The sequence below is a fragment of the Ranitomeya variabilis genome, chromosome 4 (assembly GCF_051348905.1).
Source record: "Ranitomeya variabilis isolate aRanVar5 chromosome 4, aRanVar5.hap1, whole genome shotgun sequence".
Taxonomy (NCBI): Eukaryota; Metazoa; Chordata; class Amphibia; order Anura; family Dendrobatidae; genus Ranitomeya; species Ranitomeya variabilis.
The window spans coordinates 190,451,946-190,469,331 of NC_135235.1; positions in this window are offsets into that span (position 1 = coordinate 190,451,946).

The following is a 17,386-nucleotide window of genomic DNA, read 5'->3' on the forward strand; positions in this document are numbered from 1 at the left end:
GAGATGCTGGACACATTGGGGCAGAGATGCTGGACACATTGGGGGCAGAGATGCTGGACACATTGGGGGCAAAGATGCTGGACACTGGGGGCAGAGATGCTGGACACACTGGGGGCAGGACTGGAGACATCGGCAGAATGTAGATGCAGGGCATGATTGGAGACACGGGACAGAATGAAAGACATGAGGCAGGATTGGAGACAGATTGTGCAGGATGGATACGATGGAGACTGATGGGGCAGGATGGGGAGATCATATGGGGCAGAATGGATACTCATGAGGGCAGGATGGAAGAACATATGGCTGGAGCCAGGAATGAAATACACGGGGCCAGGATGGGGGAGATTATTATTACCATAGGGGCTAATTAAGGGATATTATTAATGCAGTGATGTATTTATTTTACTTTTTGAGTATGCTGTTTTAAATGGGGGCACGAACATCAACAGTTGCACTCAAATCTTCAGAGTATTGTTAGCCAAACACGTGGTTTTTTATTTTGAAAAAACACCCAAATAGATATATCACCGCAGTGTTGCAAGGTAACGTTTCGACCCACTGGGTCTTTCTCAAACCTTACTTATAGCAGTAGAGACTGAGAGGAGGGCAAAAATCCCTGGAAAGGTGCAGGAGTCCCGTTAGGGGCTATCCATGAGTTGTATCGGGTGTCTGTGGTGGAACAACCACGGGAAGGGCAGCATCCGATAAAGGAAAACATCCAATAAAGGAAAACCATCTATGCCAAGAATTGTTGCTTCCCGGGGAAAGGCCTGGCTATTCACTGCTTGCGTTGAGAAACACGTGATGGTGTCTCCGCAGCTACTCTACATGCATTTGCATATTGGGGCAGTGTTCTGGATCACTGTGTTGAGAAACACGTGATGGTGTCTCCGCGGTGTTGGATGTTTTGGTCTCCACGAGGTCAATCATCTGTACCTTCATAGCCTTTTTACTAGGCACTGCTCCTAATAGCCAGTTTCCTACTCCACACTGATGAGGGGCAAAAACCCCGAAAGCTGTCTGTGGATGGATACCATGCTTGGCATAGGTGGTTTTCCTTTATTGGATGTTATCCCCTATCGGATGCTGCCCTTCCCGTGGTTGTTCCTTCCCGGGGAAAGGCCTGGCTATTCACTGCTTGCGTTGAGAAACACGTGATGGTGTCTCCGCAGCTACTCTACATGCATAGTGTCACTCTACACAGTAACAGGACCGCCCCCCCCCCATTTAAAACAGTGTCCTCAAAAAATAAATGCATCATTACAGTAATAATATCCCTTAATTAGCTCCTATGGTAATAAAAATATCCCCCATCCTGGCCCCGTGTATCTCATTCCTGGCTCCAGCCATATGTTCTCCCATCCTGCCCTCATGAGTATCCATTCTGCCCCATGTGATCTCCATCCTGCCCCATCAGTCTGCATCGTATCCATCCTGCACGATCTGTCTCCAATCCTGCCCCATGTCTTTCATTCTGCCCCGTGTCTCCAATCATGCCCCGTATCTATATTCTGCCCATGTCTCCAGTCCTGCCCCCAGTGTGTCCAGCATATTGCCCCCAGTATGTCCAGCATATTGCCCCCAGTATGTCCAGCATATTGCCCCCAGTGTATCCAGCATCCTGCCCCCAGTGTGTCCAGCATATTGCACCCAGTGTGTCCTGCATATTGCCCTCAGTGTGTCCAGCATATTGCCCCCAGTGTGTCCAGCATATTGCCCCAGTGTGTCCTGCATATTGCCCCCAGTGTGTCCTGCATATTGCCCCCAGTGTGTCCTGCATATTGCCCCCAGTGTGTCCAGCATATTGCCCCCAGTGTATCCAGCATCCTGCCCCCAGTGTGTCCAGCATATTGCACCCAGTGTGTCCTGCATATTGCCCTCAGTGTGTCCAGCATATTGCACCCAGTGTGTCCTGCATATTGCCCCCAGTGTGTCCAGCATATTGCCCCAGTGTGTCCTGCATATTGCCCCCAGTGTGTCCAGCATTCTGCCCCAGTGTGATCAGCATATTGCCTCCAGTGTGTCCAGCATCCTGCCCCAGTGTGTCCAGCATATTGCCCCCAGTGTGTCCTGCATATTGCCCCCCAGTGTGTCCTGCATATTGCCCCCCAGTGTGTCCAGCATATTGCCCCCAGTTTGTCCAGCATCTCTGCCCCCAGTGTCCAGCATTCTGGCCTGAGCTCCCTGGATTGCCATTTGCAATAATAAAAAAAAAGAGTTCTCACCTGTCCGGGCTCCAGCGGTGAAACTCCCTCCAGCAGCGCGCACTCGCCGGCGACTGATAATGACGTCAGACGCCGGCGACCTGCGTGCTGCGGCTGATGTCAGCTGCCAGCCTCCGATTGGCTGGCGGCTGTTAACTATTGAAGTGCGGGCGCGCGCCCGCACATCAATAGCGTTTAACTGCCGCAGCGCCGGTAGGGGTCTGGTGAGCAGATGAGACGGGGCCGATGCGGGCCTCCTCTGCCCACTGGGCCCATACGCCAGCCAGGGCAGTATTGCCCTGATGGCGGCAGGCAATCTGAGCGGTAGCCCAGGGCCCCCCACACCACTGGGCCCTGGGTTACTGCCCATATTGACCCTATTATAATCCGCCCCTGCACCCAGCTCATCCATTCATGCTGTTATACACTGCTCCACTTACCATCCAGCTCATCCATTCCTGCTGTTATACATTACTCCACTTACCATCCAGCTCATCCATTCCTGCTGTTATACACTGCTTCTCTTACCATCCAGCTCATTCTTTCCTGCTGTTACACACTTATCTAGGTACCACTCAGGTCATCCATTCCTGCTGTTATACACTGCTTCAGGTACCATCCAGCTCATTCATTCCTGCTGTTATACACTGCTCCAGGTACCACCCAGCTCATCCATTCCTGCTGTTACAGACTTTCCAGGTATCACCCAGCTCATCCATTCCTGCTGTTACACACTGCTCCAGGTACCACCTAGCTCATCCATTCCTACTGTTATGCACTGCTCCAGGTACCAACCAGCTCATCAATTCCTGCTGTTATAAACTGCTCCAGGTTCCATCCAGCTCATCTGTTCCTGCTGTTATACACTGCTCCACTTACCATCCAGCTCATCCATTCCTGCTGTTATACACTGCTTCTCTTACCATCCAGCTCATCCTTTCCTGCTGTTACACACTTATCTAGGTACCACTCATGCTCATCCATTCCTGCTGTTATACACTGCTTCAGGTACCATCCAGCTCATCCATTCCTGCTGTTATACACTGCTCCAGGTACCACCCAGCTCATCCATTCCTGCTGTTACAGACTTTCTAGGTATCACCCAGCTCATCCATTCCTGCTGTTATACACTGCTCCAGGTACCACATAGCTCATCCATTCCTGCTGTTATGCACTGCTCCAGGTTCCATCCAGCTCATCTGTTCCTGCTGTTATACACTGCTCCACTTACCATCCAGCTCATCCATTCCTGCTGTTATACACTGCTTCTCTTACCATCCAGCTCATCCTTTCCTGCTGTTACACACTTATCTAGGTACCACTCATGCTCATCCATTCCTGCTGTTATACACTGCTTCAGGTACCATCCAGCTCATCCATTCCTGCTGTTATACACTGCTCCAGGCACCACCCAGCTTATCCATTCCTGCTGTTATACACTGCTCCAGGTTACATCCAGCTCATCCATTCCTGCTGTTATACACTGCTCCAGGTTACATCCAGCTCATCTGTTCCTGCTGTTATACACTGCTGTAGGTACCATTGAGCTCATCCATTCCTGATGTTCCTCACTGGTCCAGGTGTTTCTAGCATACCCAGCTCTGCTGATCCTCACTGCACCTGCACCTCTGCTCCGTGCTGCACATTTAGATATATCGACCTTATCTGATGAGCCGTAACAATTTTATGTAAAGATTACTTTTTACAGCTGATTAAAAAAGCAGAGAAATACTGAAGACAAATGTTATGGCAAGCTATAGCATGAACTTGGCGTAAATGAATACAGCAGTTCGCCATTTGTGGCTGACACATACATAAATGCTATATTTATGTCACATAGGTTATCTGCATTTTGTTACTTCCATGTAACCTCATTGATTATTCTGTAAGCTATGGCTCTTGGGGAATGATGACATTTTGCTAACACTTTCCAAGAACAATCACAAGGACTGTTTGATAATTCCAGGAACTGATGCCCTTCGTAGAAAGCTATTTACAGCAAAATAATTAACATTCTCAATGTTATACATGGAAATGTAGATGCTGCCTATCATAACTCATGCAGGGTTTGTTCAAATTAAAAATAATATTTAAAGTTTTCATTATTGATTTTTTTTCATTTAGCTTGAATAGGAAAAAATCTACGTATTTAGTACCGCATTTCTATAGTTAGAAGTAGTAAGTAAAAATACACAAAATATTGCTTAATGCTACATTTCTTTCTTACAGACTGATGCTAAATTTTTTGCCTAGCCAAAATTTTTAATTTCATGATTTTCTCCATTATACATCCATGTGAAAATGTTTTTTTCAGGGAAGTCAATCACCATGCCTGTTCCTTAATATGCAAACGCTACATGAAAACTGCAGTTTTTTCGTTCGAAATTCTTTAAAACAGTGCAAGTGGTTAATGAATTTTGCAGAAAGCAAAAAATTGTCCTTAATTTTGTCTTCAACTTGTTTTGCAACTTTTAAATCCAAAAAGTCACAAATTTTGTAAAATGGTGCAAAATTGGTACAAAAGTATCTATGGTGACACGAGGCTCAGTGGGTACTCTCGTCCGCTGTCCTTGCTGTCTTTGAAAAGACCACATGGAAAAGTGCTTATCCCATCGAATGCTCGTACTCCTTCCCCATGGGCATAATATTACTCAGACGACACATGGTGAGGGTAGCACAGTAAAGCAATACTTTATTGAACCACCAACAGACCATAACACTTTGTAGAGTTCAAGGAAATACACAAGATGGTGCAAATTAGAGTCTCACCCTTCCGCTGGATCGCCGGGATAAGAGCAGCTGCGACTTCTGGACTTCCACGGCCAACTACCCCAGCCAATGACATTCCGATTTTGGCAGGCCCCCACAGAGAGGAGGTAGCAGCAAGCTTAAGAAGCTGACAGTCAATTCAAGTATATGGCAGGTGTCCTGATTCTCCCAACCAGATTTGTCCGAATGTCTCCATGGGGCCACATGACCTGTTTGTCCCAACATGGCTTCTCTAAATGTCTCCATGGGTTCAGTGATGGTCAATGATCTGTATTCCCATGGTCCCTTAAGCTGGCATACTCTAGAGTGTCTCAAATCTGTATTCCTCCAGTTGGAGCCATGGTTTTCTGGCTGCTGTTGTGTAAAGTATTTTTGCAGAAGAATAGGAGTTCCTTTTTATACCCACAGCTGTCCTCCAGGCTATCATCCACATATCAAGGGGAAGATGGGATGGGGTTCACTCTCATTGTTCTAGTATTTAATCACTTTGCATAGTTTGTCCTTCATTGTTTGCAGGTCAACAAGCTGCATGGACTAATACAATAGGTAATCAACATATTAGCAAACATTCATTGTCCCTGTCTTCCAAGGATAGCAGCACAATACGTTGCAACAAATATCAATTCAAGAGTTAATATTCAGGCTCATATGAACAATGACTTAGGTCTCTTGACCTACTTGGAACTACATTTGGCCTAATTAAGAATAAGTGCTGTGTCGCCACAGAATCTGCTCGGGAAGGGGACATATTTGCATTGAATTTTGTGACTTTAAAAAGTTGCAATTAATGAATCAGCATAGAACACTAATACTGACATAAATAAAGCTCAAATGTAAAAATTTAATGGGTCCCTTTGTGTCCTTGAAAGTTGATTCGATTTGGTGGAATGGCAAAATGTATGGTCTGTCATTGAAACATTTTTATACCCAAGTTTTAATCAACAGAAGATACATTTATGTTATCATCCTTTTGCTTGTCATGGTGACTGGCACTCATCAAGGCTGTAACCCCTTTAACTTAAAGGTGTTGTTGTAAACTAGTGAAAGTTATATACAGTCATGGCAAAAATGTTAGCAACTGTTACTTTGTTCCAGAAAATGAAGTATTTTTCCCAGAAAATTATATACACATGTTTATTTCCTTTGGGTGTATTGAAAGAACACAAAAAAAGAGGAAAAAAAGGTAAATTTTCACACACAAAATTTCACACAAAACTCCAAAAATGGGCCAGACAAATGGGTTAGCACTAGTGTTGAGCATTCCGATACTGCAAGTATCGGGTATCGGCCGATACTTGCTGTATCGGAATTCCGATACCGAGATCCGATATTTTTGTGATATCGGGTATCGGTATCGAAACAACATTAATGTAAAAATGTGTAAAAGAGAGAATTAAAATAAAAAATATTGCTATACTCACCTCTCCGACGCAGCCTGCACCTTACCGAGGGAAGCGGCAGCGTTCTTTGTTTAAAATTCGCGCTTTTCTTTCCTTTACGTGAGTCCCGGCTTGTGATTGGTTGCGTGCCGCCCATGTGACCGGGACGCAACCAATCACAGCAAGCCGTGACGTAATTTCAGGTCCTTCAGGATTTTAAAATTACGTTCCGGCGTTGTGATTGGTTGCGTCGCAGTCACATGGGAGACGCAACCAATCACAGCAAGCCGTGACGTAATTTCAGGTCCTTAAGGATTTTAAAATTACGTCCCGGCTTTGTGATTGGTCCGCGTCCCGGCAACATGGCCGCCATTAACCAATCACAAGCCGTGACGTCACGGGAGGCTGGACACGCACGCTTTTTAAAATGGGCGCGTGTCCAGCCTCCCGTGACGTCCCGGCTTGTGATTGGTTGCGCCGCGGTCAACCAATCACAAGCCGGGAGGCTGGACACGCGCCCATTTTAAAATTTTAAAACGCGTGTGTCCAGCCTCCCGGCTTGTGATTGGTTGACCGCGGCGCAACCAATCACAAGCCGGGACGTCACGGGAGGCTGGACACGCGCCCATTTTAAAATTTTAAAATGCGCGCGTGTCCAGCCTCCCGGCTTGTGATTGGTTGACCGCGGCGCAACCAATCACAAGCCGGGATGTCACGGGAGGCTGGACACGCGCCCATTTTAAAAAGCGCGCATGTCCAGCCTCCCGTGACGTCCCGGCTTGTGATTGGTTAATGGCGGCCATGTTGCCGGGACGCGGACCAATCACAGCAAGCCGTGACGTAATTTCGTCACGGCTTGCTGTGATTGGTCCGCGTCCCGGCAACATGGCCGCCCTGACCAATCACAAGCCGGGACTTCACGTAACCAAGTAAAAGCGCGAATTTTAAACAAACAACGCTGCCGGTTCCCTCGCTGAGGTCCAGGCTGCGTCGGACAGGTGAGTATAGCGATATTTTTTATTTTAATTCTTTCTTTTACACATTTATATGGATCCCAGGGCCTGAAGGAGAGTTTCCTCTCCTTCAGACCCTGGGAACCATCAGGAATACCGTCCGATACTTGAGTCCCATTGACTTGTATTGGTATCGGGTATCGGTATCGGATTGGATCCGATACTTTGCCGGTATCGGCCGATACTTTCCGATACCGATACTTTCAAGTATCGGACGGTATCGCTCAACACTAGTTAGCACTCTCAACTTAATATTTGGTTGCACACCCTTTGGAATAAATAACAATCAATCAATCAATCAATCAATCAGTCGCTGCCTATAATCATCAACAAGCTCCTTACAACTCTCAGCTGGAATTTTGGACCACTCTTTTTCTGCAAACTGCTCCAGGCAGGACCGCCATCAGGGAATTACTGCCCTTAGTTCTGTACGGGGCCCGGTGAGCAGAAGGAAAAAAGGAGCGGCCTTAGCATGTTATCAATGAGGTTATTAACTGTTGTCTGAAGAATATTCTTCTGCACTGAATGCACTTGAGCAAATCATCAAAACCCACTGCTGGCAGCTGCTGTGCAATTGTCATCCAATGATGCGCAACAGGAGACAAGTCTGGAGATGCTGGAGGCCATGGTAACACATTTAGACCACACTGGCTGCTATCAGTTGTCCCAGCTACATGCAGCCTGGGACACTTTGGAGAAATGGCCATAGCACTGCTGTTAGAAGGGTCCGATTGCAGCACATTTTTCTACCCCACACCATAATCCTATGAGTAGGACTAATGTGACATTCCCTTGTGAAGGTCTCTTCATAACGCTATCCATGTGTTCTCCAGACCAATCTTCAGCTATCATTGCATCCAAGAAAAAAAGCGTGGCCCATCACTGAAGATGACAGACTTCAATTCCAGCTTCTGGTCTCCATCTGGAGACCACGTGAACAACGCCATGAAGAGGCCTTCACAATGGGAACTTCACATGGGCTCTATTGTTGGGATTATTGCATGAGTGGCATAATGTAAAGTAGCTGGAACCCTCTATAGCTTCATTCCAGATGCATTAACAACTTGTCATTACAATAATTTGGTGTTGTAGGCAGTGGTCTGGCCATTTCTCCAAATAGTCCCAGTAGCCATTTTTTTTCACACAACACTATGTTGCATGTTTCTTGTGCTACTATGAGCAGCCTTTGAAGCCAAAACATGCTAACATAGCCTGCAACGTCTCCAGACTTGTCACACATCGACCACATCTCGGATGTTTTTGTTAACCATTAGTAAAGTGAGCTGCCAGCATGGGATCTTGATCATTTGTGGCCCAAATGCATTCAGCACTGCAAGAAAACCATTAATGACCTCATTAATAGCAGCCAAGGCTGTAAGTGTGGAAATTTAAGCATGTGGTGCATAATTGATGATGAATATGATGAATATGTTCATGGTATGGTGATTACAGGTTTTTTTTATTATTTGCATATCATTAACATGTCTCTCAATTCTGGGATTTTTCATAACTTCATGACTTTTCCTTTTTGATGTTGCATTTTATTGTTGAGGAGTGTACAGTCATGGCCAAAAGTATTGACACCCTTAAAGGGAAGGTGCCGCAATTTTGTTTTTGTATTAAAAATGATTGTTTATATAAACAATTATTTTTAATACAAAATAAATTTTTTTAACTTTAAGATCTTTTTTTATTATTAATTATTTTTGCAGCCACTGGTCGCCGCCATTTTGCTTTGCAGGAGTGTAAGAGTCCCAGCACGACACTTATACTCTGCAAATACGGCAGCCCTGGGCATAGGAGGCTGCGGTCAGCGTCCGACCCCATACCTATCATTGTGCTGCTCCCTGCTGTGATGTGGCCACGCCCCCTGGGCTGTCTCCACATCACAGCAGAGGCAGGAGGTCAGCGCCATCTTTTTTCAGCCCACAGTGTGTCTGTGAGCTCCACTGTTACTTGAGAGCTGCGCTGTTGGAGGGGCAGCTCCAGCTGTCTCCCCTTCACACTGTCAGCGGCCGTTCCCTGTCCTCTGCTGCCTGGTGTGTGGCTTCGATCTCTAGAATCCCTCTCCCTTATCATGCAGAGAGGTAACGCGGGGGAGGGGAAGAGTCTGTCTGTGCTGCTCCCTCTCTGCCTCTCACTGCAGCCACTGATCAAGGACATCAGACCGTGTATCTATTACTATGCTGTGTGATACTGACTGCTGAACCATGTATGTAATCCTCTGCTGTGTGATACTGACTGCTGAGCCATGCATCTAATCCGATCCTGTGTGATACTGACTGCCACCCTGTGTATCTAATCCTCTCCTGTGTGATACTGACTGCTATGCTGTGCATCTAATCCTATCCCATGTGTTACTGACTGCCGCCCTGTGTATCTAATTCTCTCCTGTGTGATACTGACTGCCACCCTGTGTATCTAATCCTCTCCTGTGTGATACTGACTGCTATGCTGTGCATCTAATCCTATCCCATGTGTTACTGACTGCCGCCCTGTGTATCTAATTCTCTCCTGTGTGATACTGACTGCTGAGCCGTGTATCTAATTCTCTCCTGTGTGATACTGACTGCCACCCTGTGTATCTAATCCTCTCCTGTGTGATACTGACTGCTATGCTGTGCATCTAATCCTATCCCATGTGTTACTGACTGCCGCCCTGTGTATCTAATTCTCTCCTGTGTGATACTGACTGCTGAGCCGTGTATCTAATCCTCTCCTGTGTGACACTGACTGCCGGCCCATGTATCTAATCCTCTCGTGTGATACTGTCTGCTGAGCCGTGTATCTAATCCTCTCCTGTGTGATACTGACTGCTGAGCCATGTATCTAATCCTCTCCTGTGTGATACTGACTGCCGGCCCGTGTATCTAATCCTCTCCTGTGTGATACTGACTGCTGAGTTGTGTATCTAATCCTCTCCTGTGTGATACTGACTGCCGGCCCGTATATCTAATCCTCTCCTGTGTGATACTGACTGCCGGCCCGTGTATCTAATCCTTTCCTGTGTGATACTGTCTGTTGAGCTGTGTATCTAATCCTCTCCTATGGACTCCTCTCCCCCCTGCATGTCTTTCCCCATTACACACACAGCTCAGTGCATGCAATAACAGGAGCTGCGGGGGTCATGTTGTATTATGGCATTATGTGTGATCTATATGACTGTATTATATGTGATCTATATGGCGGTATTATGCTTGATCAGTATTGTGGAATGATGTAAAAGCTATACGACGGTATTATATGTGAACTATATTGTGGGATTATGTGTGATATGTGTGATATGTGGCAGTATTATGTGAAAATTATATGGTGGTATTGTGTGAGATGTATGTGGCGGTATTATGTGAGATGTATGAGGCGGCACTATGTGTGATCTATATGGTGGCATTATGTGTGATCTATATGGCGGCATTATGTGTGATCTATATGGCGGCATTATGTGAGAACACTATGGCGGTATTATGTGAGAACACTGGCGGTATTACTGTATGTGTGATCTATATGGCGGCATTATGTGAGAACTGTATGACAGTATTGTGTGATCTATTTGATAGTATTATGTGTGATCTATATGGCGGTATTATGTGAGAACACTATGGCGGTATTATGTGAGAACACTATGGCAGTATTATGTTCAAAAAGGGGACCCATTCTAGGGTGGTTCTGGCTGAGCACCTGCACACGGGTCTGGGGTAATAGAGGGAGCAGCATTACCTCCAGATAGGTGCAGTCAGGGGAGGGCTGGTGAGGCAGCTGAAGAGAGGGGTCTCATGTTTATCGTTACTATATGGCTACATTTCCCCCCCAGCGTCACCCCTGCGCCTGTCGTCTCGATTTCACACATCGCCAGGATAGGAGCTGAGGAGGGGAACGGGGTCTGCATGCAAAGTCTGGATCAGAACAGGTCATCAATCCACAGAAATGTTTCCTGGATTTCTGTGGAGCAGTCGGCCCATCCATGTGTATAAAAGACAGCGCTCTATGTACAATCCCTGGCTGCTCTGCGCACTGAACATGGTGCCATAGACCAGCACACTGCTCTCCTGAAATACTCTGTGCTGCTGTCACCCTGCTCCCTCCACCACATATCTCCCAGAATCCTTGCTGCCTGCCATCCTCTGTGATTGTCCACTTGTCAGTATAACTTTGCAATCACCAACAAAATGGCTGCTCACTGTGTTCCTGAATATCATCCTCTTATCCCTTAGCAAACACCCAGAAGGGAAGGAGAGGAATGACATCACACACGTCAGCAGACTAAGCCCATAATTACTGCAGTGCAGTAATGTGAGCTAATTGTACACTAGGTTTTTGTCAAATTTCATTAGCTGCTCCCCCTAGTGTTTAAAAGTGGAAATGTCAAACCTTTTCAAATTATTTTTCATATTTTACTAAATTATAAACAAATGATAATATTTTTTAAGAAAATGTAAACATTAATTCTTTACATTTTTTCAATTGCTGGAAAAAAAATTTTTTGATGGCACCTTCCCTTTAAATTGTTCCAGAAAATTGAGTATTTTTCCCAGAATATTATTAAAATTGCATGTGTTCTTATACATATGTTTATTTCCTTTGTGTGTATTGGAACAACAAAAAAATAGAAAAAAATGCAAATTGGACATAATTTCACACAAAACCCCAAAAACAAGTCTGGCAATATAAAAATCACAAGTGAAACCAGATAAAAAGGGGAGAAGTTTTTGCATTGTACGTCTGTGTGTGCCACAGTAAGCATGGACAACAGAAAGAAAAGAAAAAAAAGAAATTCAAGCTGTCCTGCAGGCTCAGCATGTATCAGTGTCAGCGCAAAATATTTGAATGAAATGAAACGCTATGGATGGAAACCCAGGAGGACCCCACTGCTGACACAGAGACTAAAAAGCTAGACTGCAGTTTGCCAAAATGTACATGAGTAAGCCAAAATCTTTCTGGGAAAGTGTCTTGTAGACAGATGAGACCAAAAAAAGAGCTTTTTGGTAATGCACATCAATCTACTGTTTATCAAAAATGCAATGAAGCCTCCAAAGAAAAGAACACAATACCTACAGTCAAACATGGATGTTCAAAGATGTTTTGATGTTGTTTTGCTGCCTCTGGCACTGGGTACCTTGAATGTGTGCAAGGAATCCTGAAATCTGAAAATTACCAAAGGATTTTGGGTCACAATGTAGTACCCAGTGTCAGAAAGCTAGGTTTGCACCCTAGAACATGGGTCTTCCAGCGGGACAATGATCCCAAACCCACTTTAAGAAGCGCCCAGAATTGGATGGAAACAAAGTGATGAAGGGTTTGGAAGTGGCAGCAATAAGTCCGGATCTAAATCCCTTTGAACACCTGTGGAGAGATCTTAAAATTGCTGTTGGGAGAAGGCGCCCATCATATATGAGAGACCTGGAGCAGTTTGCAAAAGAAGAGTGCTCCAAAATTCCAGTTGAGAGGTGTAAGAAGATTGCTGATGGTTATAGGAAGCAATTGATTGCAGTTATTAATTCCAAAGGATGTGCAACTAAACATTAAGTTGAGGGTGCCAACAATTTTGTCTGACCCATTTTGGGTTCTTTTAGGAAATTATGTCCAATTTTCCTTTTTTTCAGTTTTTGTGTTGTTCTAATACACACAAAGGAAATTAACATGTGTATAGCAAAACCCGTGTAATGGCAATAATTTTCTGGAACAATTTCAAGGGTGCCATCACTTTCATCCAAATGTGTAGTGGTCAGTAGTTTATACTAACTTTGCAACCTTGAGTACAAAAAAAGTTACAAATATCATCAGTCTGCGGCATGGACTGTTTACAAAAGCCGACATCGTGCCAGCTCAATGCAGAATTTCTTATTCGTCTCTCTGGGAACTCTAGCACTTATCTGTTCAAACTCCCAGGATCCCACCACCCTATAATATAATGTTACCTATAAGAGAGGCACATTTCCCATTATGTCTCTGCTCATGTCGTTCAAATACTATTAGCAGCTCCGTAATCTGCCGATGACCCCAGAATCTGTCATTCAGCCCATGATACATTTTACTAGATGTGTCGCGAAGTTCTGTATTGAAACCTATAAACATATTGAACACACACAGAGTGTCAAAAACCCCAGTGAAACTCAGCGGAACCTGTCATTTCAATCATCTTTTTTCCGGCTGTCCCTCAGCTGGGTACCAGAGTATAGGAATTGGATAAAGCCTATTCCACGCAACAATATTGTATGCACCCGACTTCTGGGGTTCATGTTGGTGCAGGCTGTGAGGAAGGGATAGACGTATTCAGTACAAGAAGGTAGATCCGGTAGATATGATAACTGCTGCACTGAAAATAAGCCTGCTTATACTGGCCAGCTATTTTAAAGAATAACCGTCATTTACATTTTTTTCATAAATGATTAGTATACATGAAAATAAGAAACTTTGCCATATGTCTTATCAGAGAAATCCACTTCTTTTTCCTCCTGGACTCATTCATGGGTAAACTCTAGAGATAACAGTTGGTGCTCAGGCACAGTCAACTCCGTCGGAGTGTCTGTCTCTAGTAGGTATACAAACCCAAAAACGATGATCGGTACTCTGTCAGAACCATTATAGTCTGTGGTCCCGTCAGCACATACGTCCGAATCCTGTTTCAAGGGGGGTTTGGCCGTAAGTCCTGACGGAAAAAACGAGTGTGTGCCATAACGCAATGTGAAAGCACTATAAAAGTGTTGTCATTTCAAGATTCGTATCTCTTGGCCAAAGTGGAGAGTGGTCAATGCCAAATTTGCACAAGGGGTATTTGTGCAAAACATCAGGGTTTGTTTTTTTTTGCACTTTCCAAATAATAATTGTGCCTTTGCAAAAAAACAAAAAAAAACAAATTGTGGAACAAATGTAGTATAAAGTAGCTGAAATCTCATATTTTTATTTAATACATTTATTTTGTATGTAATATTTTTGGCAAAGTTACTCCATCGGGCTTTTAGTTCAAGACTGGAATATGAAATTCTTGTCTTGTAAATTTCTGACATTTATTTTTGTATGGACTGTGTACTGCTTAATTCCCCCTGTGGTGGTGCTGCAGGGAAATTAAGCACTTAATAACAGGCTCTCTCACAGAAACAAAGCGGGGGTTCCAAAAAGGAGGGCATTTTTGTAATCAACTTATTGCCAAGTACGTCTTCAAGCAAAATAGATTGTCCAAAGTTGAGAGTCTGTTTATGTTCCCATTCCCATGTCTGTGTTTCCGGTACTCATAGCATCCAAAATATACAGCATCAAAATCTCAGCAAAAACCCACTGTGGATACAGTCATCTGGACAGGGAGCATAAGTGAGCAATCAAGGCCATGCACACAATCATACCCACTGCTACCCTGATTGATGTGTGCATAGACATACAGTATATGGCTGTAATCAAGCAGCCAGTGTCTGATTTATGCTGCCTGTGATTACTGCTGCCTGTGGTTCCTGCTGTCCATACTCAATGCTGCCCGAGGTTCCTGCTGCTCATGGTTCCTGCTGCTTGTGGTTCCTACTGCTTCTGTTCCTGCTGTCCGTACTCTATGCTGCCCATAGTCAATGTTGCCCATTGTTCCTGCAACTCATGATTCCTGCTGCCTGTGGTCCATACTGCCAGTGGTTTATACCGCCCATGGTCTATACTACCAGTAGTAGTGTGCTCTATGCTGCCCATGGACCATGCTGCCTGTGGTTCCTGTTGCCAATGGTCCATGCTGTACATGGTGCCTATAGTTTATTACTGCCTGTGGTCCATGCTGCCCATGGTTCCTGCTGCCTGTGTTGCATGTTGCCTGTAGTTCCTTCTGCCTGTGCTTCCTGCTGCCCATTGTTCCTGCTGCCTGTGGTTCCTGCTGCTCGTTCTCTATGCTGCTCATGGTCCAATGCCATGAATTTATAGCCCTGTGATTGATATTTGCTATACATGTGCAATTACTCACCAGCAAGGCTGTGATTGGCAGCAGCACCCAGGATCAGAGTAAAGTCGTAATCTGGGATACTGCACTCAAAAGCAACATCATAAGAGATTAGGGCTTTTTCTGTTTCCTTTAAGTTAGCCCCACTGATAGAGCATTTTTCAGGGTTGCTAGCTTTAGCAAGTCAGTTATGTGCAAATTCCTGCTAAGACTTATCCAATGCAATATTACAGTGGCATACGGCAGAAAAAATAAATTTACAGTTAAAAAGCAAAATGTCCCTTTTGGGTAAAAAATAGATTCATTTAGTAACATAGTTAAAGCGAACACAAAAAAGGAATATGCATGATTTTTTTATTAAATAAAACAAAAAAAAAACTATATCTACTGTATGTATATATTGTAACAATGCTATTCACTTGGGAGGTACCACAGAAACCGTTTGTATTTAAATTCAGGCTGATTTATTTCAGTCTTCAGAAACCACATCACAGGAAATCCTAAATAAAGCCTTTGTCCAGCACAAAGTGAAATATAAAGTGGCAAATCCATACAATAGTGCTGGTTAACCTGCCTGGTTTAGAGTCCAGTTTCTTGGTCCTTTAGCAAAGGCACTCAACCCAGGAGATCTGCACACCTCCATATACAAAGACATGTATGAGACAAACATCTTACAAAGTGAACCACACCCAGGAGTGGAGGTAACAGCCATCTCTGCCTACTCTTCAGCTGCTCATAATCAAACTGACATGACCGATTAACCTCTTTTAGTACCATTTTTTAAATTTATTAATTTATTTTACTCACTTACATAGCGCCATTAATTTCACAGATTTTACAGACATTATTAGCTGTGTCCCCCATTGGGTCTCACAATCTTAATTACCTATCAGTATGCCTTTGGAGTGTGGGAGGAAAATGTAGTACCTGGAGGAAACCCACGCAAACATGGGGAGAATATACACAGCGCTACAAGTCTCCAGTGCTAACCACTGTCCCATATGTGCTAAAGCATTGCTCCAGGTTTATCTACCATCCACTAGGGGCACTACAGCCATTTTGTATACCTACTCCCTCTGCCTAAAGCCGTGGCTTGGCAGCTTCTACCTCTAGACATGGGATTCTCGACAGGGCATCGTCATTATCATGCAACTCTCAGCTCTATGTTCCACATGGAAGTGGACATTCTACCTGGTTAGAAATCAGCAGGTAACACAAGCATTTTTACCTTTTGTCCTTCATCCACCTGAGTGAATCATGATCTGACACTAATTTAAATTTTTGAACTAAGAGATAATATCACAATGTGTCCACAACCCACGTTATGGCCAAGCATTCCTTTTCCATAATTGAATAATTTTTCTCACATGCCGACAGTTTCCTACTCAGGTTTAGAACAAGAAGCTCCTCTCCGTTTATCTTCTGAGAAAGGACTGTTCCTAATCTGACTTCTGAGGCATCCTTTTAGAGTTCAAATTACTTCTTAAAATCAGGGGCAACTAGGACCGGCTGCTTACACAGAACCGCACAGATTGATCCTCTGATAATCCGCCCGAGTGTGACTGTGAATGCCCGCCGGCATTTATGTGCCCCCGGACCCGGTGGGCAGAGAGAGGGGGCCCGCATCGAGCCCCTTCTCATCTGCTCACCGGGCCCCTTCCAGCGCACGTCAATAGTTAACAACAGCCGCCAGCCAACTGGAGGCTGGCAGCTGAAGTCAGCCGCAGCGCACACGTCGCCGGCGAGTGTGCGCTGCTGGAGGGAGCTCGCCGCCTGGAGTGCTGGTCAGGTGAGGAGACACTGTTTGTTTTTTTTGTTTTGTTTTTTGATAAGCTAACGGTGGACACACTGGGGGCAATGCTGGAGGACACACTGGGGCAATGCTGGAGACACTGGGGCAGATTGCTGGAGACACTGGGGCAATGCTGGAGACACTGGGGCAGATTGCTGGACACACTGGGGCAATGCTGGAGACACTGGGGCAATGCTGGAGACACTGGGGAAATTTGCTGGAGACACTGGGGCAATGCTGGAGACACTGGGACAGATTGCTGGACACACTGGGGCAATGCTGGAGGACACACTGTGGCAGATTGATGGAGACACTGGGGA